The sequence below is a fragment of the Diceros bicornis genome, chromosome 24 (genome assembly GCF_020826845.1).
Source record: "Diceros bicornis minor isolate mBicDic1 chromosome 24, mDicBic1.mat.cur, whole genome shotgun sequence".
In the NCBI taxonomy this organism is placed as follows: Eukaryota; Metazoa; Chordata; class Mammalia; order Perissodactyla; family Rhinocerotidae; genus Diceros; species Diceros bicornis.
In genome coordinates, this window is record NC_080763.1 from 36,379,817 (window position 1) to 36,384,732 (window position 4,916).

Sequence of the window (4,916 nt, forward strand, 5' to 3'; positions counted from 1 at the left end):
CACAATGTTCAGTTTCAATCAAAAATTACTAGACATGCAAAGAAATAGGACAGCACAACCTACACTCAGGAAAAAAGCAGTCAACAGAAACTAATGCCAAGTGAGAATGTGGGATTTAGCGGAACAAGACTTCAGAGCATTTATGATAATATATTCAAATAATTAAAGGAAAATGTGTTAATAACGAGTCAACACTAGAGAACATCAACAGATAAATGGAAATTTAAAAAAAAAAGAAATTCTAGAACTGAAAAGTACCATATCTGAAACAAAAAATTCACTAGATGGGCTCAATGGGCAGAAGGAAAAAGCTGTGTATTTAAAGAAAGTGAGTAGAAATTAACAATCCAGAAGACAGAGAGGAAAAAAAGTGAAGAAATATCAACAGAGCCTCAGAGATCTGAGACAATACCAAGTTTTACAACATACACGTAATCGCAGTCCCAGAAGGAAAGGAAAAAAATTTTTGAAAAAGAAAGTGCTGATAAGACCTCAAAGTTAGTGAAAAACATTAACTTACAGATCCAAGAAGTTCAATGAACTCCAAGTAGGATAAACACGATCTAGCAGAGCAGCTGGGAGGAGTTGCGGGAGCCGTCTTCAAGGAGGTGCTGGCTAAAGTCACCGGACTCTCCAACGGAGAGGACTTGGAGAAGGCAGCCAGTGGGCCAGGGCAGAGCCAGGGACTGTCTCTACTTAGAGGGGGGCGAGAGGAGCATGAGGAGGGGCAGTCACAGGGTGAGAGGCGAGTCCAGAGAGTGTATGCATCAGGGAAGCAATGGGAAGAGAGACAATTTGACACCAATTCGCAAGGTGGGTGGTGTCAAATGCACAGAGCAGCGTAGAAGAATAAGGACACTGAACCAAAGGCCGTCAGATTTCCATTACGAGATCTCCAGGGCACATTCCACCACTGCCCTCACTCTGCTGGTGGGAGCGTAGCCTGGTCCAGCCTTGCTCAAGGGCACTTTGATAATATGTCAAGGCTTTAAAAATGCTAACTTTGACTCGCTTGTTCTATATCTAGGAATTTATCCTATGGAAATTACTAAATGTGGGCACACAGATTTCTGTACCTTCCTTGAGATAATCATGACAGCTGACTTGTGTTAAGTGATTACCAGGTGCTGAGGGCTCTGCATGCATTATCTCATTTACCTCAATGAGGCAAACATTATTTTTATACCCATTTTATAGAGGAGGCACTGAGGCATAAAGAGGTTTAGTACTGAATCAAAGGCACATAATACCTGGGAAAGCTCAGATCTTTCTGACACAGAGCTCCCCCCCTGCTCTCAAATGTAGAAGCATCATAAATGTAGGAAAATACAGGCTTGGTATAAATTATAGTATATCCAACAACCCAAGTATTACTTTACTGTATGTCTCTTTCCCACGAGAAAGTCAGCTCCATGAGGGTGGGGACTTCGTCTGACTTGTTCCTCAGGGCCTAAAACAGTGCTCGGCACAGAGTAGATGATCAGTAAATATTTGTTGAATGAAAGAATAAGCCTATATAATGGATATTATAGATTATTAAAAATCATTTTTTCAAAGGGTAGTTAATGATGTGAGGGAAATATTCATAAATGATTGTGATAATATTTTAAGTAAAAAGGGAAAATATTACACTAAATATATGATATGGTCCCAATTTTGCTTAATTATTTATTATACATAGGAAAAAAAACCCAGCTTAAGGAAACAGACCAAACATATTAAATGGAGTTATATCTGAGTGGTAGAACAATGGCTGGCTTACATTTTCTTAGTTATACTTTTTTCTCTACTTTTTACCTTCCTGTACTGAACATATAGCCAGCTCTGGTGGTCTAGTGGTTAAGATCCGGCACTCTCACCGCCACAGCCCAGGTTCGTTTCCCGGTCAGGGAACCACACCACCCATCTGTCAGTTGTCATACTGTGGTGGCTGCATGTTGCTGTGATGCTGAAAGCTATGTCACTGGGATTTCAAATACCAGCAGGGTCACCCACGGTGGACAGATATCAGCAGAGCTTCCAAAGTAAAAGAGACTAGGAAGAAGGACCTGGCCACCCACTTCCAAAAAAACTGGCCACGAAAACCCTATGAACAGTAGTGGCGCATTGTCTGACATAGTCCCAGAAGGTGAGAGGATGGCGCAGAGAAGACCGGGCAGGGTTCCGCTCTGCTGTCCACGGGGCACTAGGAGTTGGAATCGACTTGACAGCACTAACAACAAAATGAACATATGTTACTTCCAGAGTTAGAAAAAAATAAATGTTACATATGACGAGCCATGGAAGTCACCCCGCAGGATTGAAGGTTCAGGGGAAATAAACCCAGAGGACACAAGTTGTGGTTCCAGGAGTTCTGCTGAGAAAAGGAGAGAAACCAGACAGGAACAGAAAGGGAAGCTGGGTCAGATGAGGCTTTTTCAAGGTGATGAGGAACCTGTCTGAAGGCAAGAGGGGAAAGAAGCCTGAGGAGCCAAGTTTGAAATCCCTGGAGGAAAAGCACAAGTGATTTCAGTTTAAAGGTCTCTGCGCTTGGCCAAACACAGTGGAGAACAGTGGCGCTGTTCACAGCTGAACGGGATGCCCCATTCCTTCGACTGGTAAACAGGGAGACCCCAGCAGGGGCCTGAGGCAAAGATGCAGTGATACATACAGAGAGGAGCAGGCAGTAGATGTGGCATCCAGAAGACAGCATCTGAGCATTGTAAACCTTTATTCCCAACAAAAATCATCTAACTCTTGTGGGCTAAGTGCTCAGAAAGAAGGATGAAGAGATATGGACAGGGTAGGGATCAGATATGAGGGCCAGAAAGAAGATGTACTGGGTGGATGGGGTTTTGGGAGAGGAAAAACTTTTCCTCTACCCTCTTAGGTTCAGTAAATGGGGACATGCAAATTAAACTGACAAATGACACATTAACATGAGAAAAAAAGGTTTGTTTGTATGCAAATGGGAGCTAACAGAAGAAGCAGGTAGCTCAATAAACGGTTAAAGATAGAGGCTTATATATCCAACTTACAGGGAAAAGGGAGGGGTAGAAAAGGCTTCTATGAGAAGAACAAATAGGTTTCTTTAGGAAAGACAAATAGATTTTTACGAGATGAAAAAGTTCATGATGATGTTTGTCTATACAGGTATGAGTAGGCTTTCCACATTCTTCAGGACCATGAAACTCCCCAGAGAGGGGATTTATGATGGGTTTACTCTTGGTGTCTCTCCTGGGAGTAGACTACCCCCACAGAGGGAATTTATGGCAGCATCATTTCCCAAAGTTGCTGCTTTTCATCAGATGAGGGAAGCTACAAGAGGTCTTCTTTCTGCGTCTGTTGAATCTCAAATGTCTTCAGCTTAAAATAATCTTCGTGTCAACTTTGGGATTCTGAGTGGGTCCCCACGGTGTTCAAGCTGAGACCTGGAAGTTGAGTAGGAGGAAGCCAGGCAGAGATGACCCCAAGCAGAGGCCTTGGGCCCCCCAGGGGTCGGCTGAGGCCCTGAACAACCGCCTGGGAAGTTACAGAAGGTGCTCTTTAGGGTGTATCCCAGTTCTAAAACTCTCTGGATTTTCCTCAAACAAAAAGATGATGAAAACAAAGTTTGAGAGCCAGAGTGACTAAGTTACCCCTGACTGCCCGTCAGCTGTATGGTCTTCAGCAGGTCATCTGCAAATTGGGGGTAATACACTAAACTCAAAGCGTTGTTGTGGGGTCATCTGAGCCCATGTCTAAGAAGGTAGCCAGTGAGCACTTGGTAAGTGTAAGTGGAATCTGAAGTCCTTAGCTTTAGTTCATCTCTGGGGACCAAGTGCCCAAGGGGGACAGAAAAGGGGAGGAGGAGGAGAAGGAGGAGGAGGAGGGGAGAAGGGCAGGGAGAGGAGGGAGGACGAGGAGGAGTGGGTAGGACTGGGGATCCAGGGATGACGGAGTGGTCTGGTTCCAGCACCAAGAGGAGCTGGGGCAGTGCCAGTCTGCCTCCACCATGGGTGGGCCAGCCAGGTGGAGCCTGGACAGAGGGATGGAAGGAGGCCACGGTGATGCCAGCGAGTAGATTCCAGAAGCAGTGCCTGAGGGGCTAGGGTTGGACAGAGGCCTGATAAGAGGCTAAGTACCAGGCTTCCTGGCCAAAGGACTCAAAGGCCGCGGTGAAGAAGAGGGTGCGCCAGCCTTGGGGAGTGGGTGAGCAGGGGGTGTCGGGGATGGAGAGGGGGAGTGGAGAGCGCCCAGGGCCCTCTGGGGGTCCAGGAGCAGAGACCAGCTCCACAAGGGACTTCCTATCCCTGGAGGGGGACCCGGCCACTGCGCAGTATTTGGTTGTGGGGCGCCCTCTGGTGGTGAGTATCTGAACTGCATGCACCCGTCAGCCACCCGGAAACCTGGCCACCATTCACTGCTCCTTCTGTCACCCAGCAAGGAGACACACCGACAGTAACAGGCAGCCTGGGCGCTAATGCTGGGTTTTTAGTATATTCCCAGATATGTACGACCATCCCTACAGTAAATTTTAGAACATTTTCATCACCTCAAAAAGAAATCCCATGCCCATTAGCAGTCACTCCCCATCCCCTCTCTCAATCCCAGGAAACCACCAGTCTACTTCCTGTCTCTATTGATTTACCTATTCTGGACATTTCATATGAATGGAAGTATATAATATGTGGTCTTTTGTGGCTGGCTTCTGTCACTTATAATATTTTTAAGGTTCATTCATGTTGTAGCATATATCAGTACTTCATTCCTTTTATGTCTGACTAATATTCCGTTGTACAGACACACCGCATTGTGTCTATCCATTCATCAGTTGATGGACGCTTGGGTTGTTTACACTTTTTTGGCGATTATGAATAATAATGCTGCTATGAACATTCATGTACAAGTTTTGTGTGGACACGTTTTCATTTCTCTCAGGTACATACTTAGGAGTG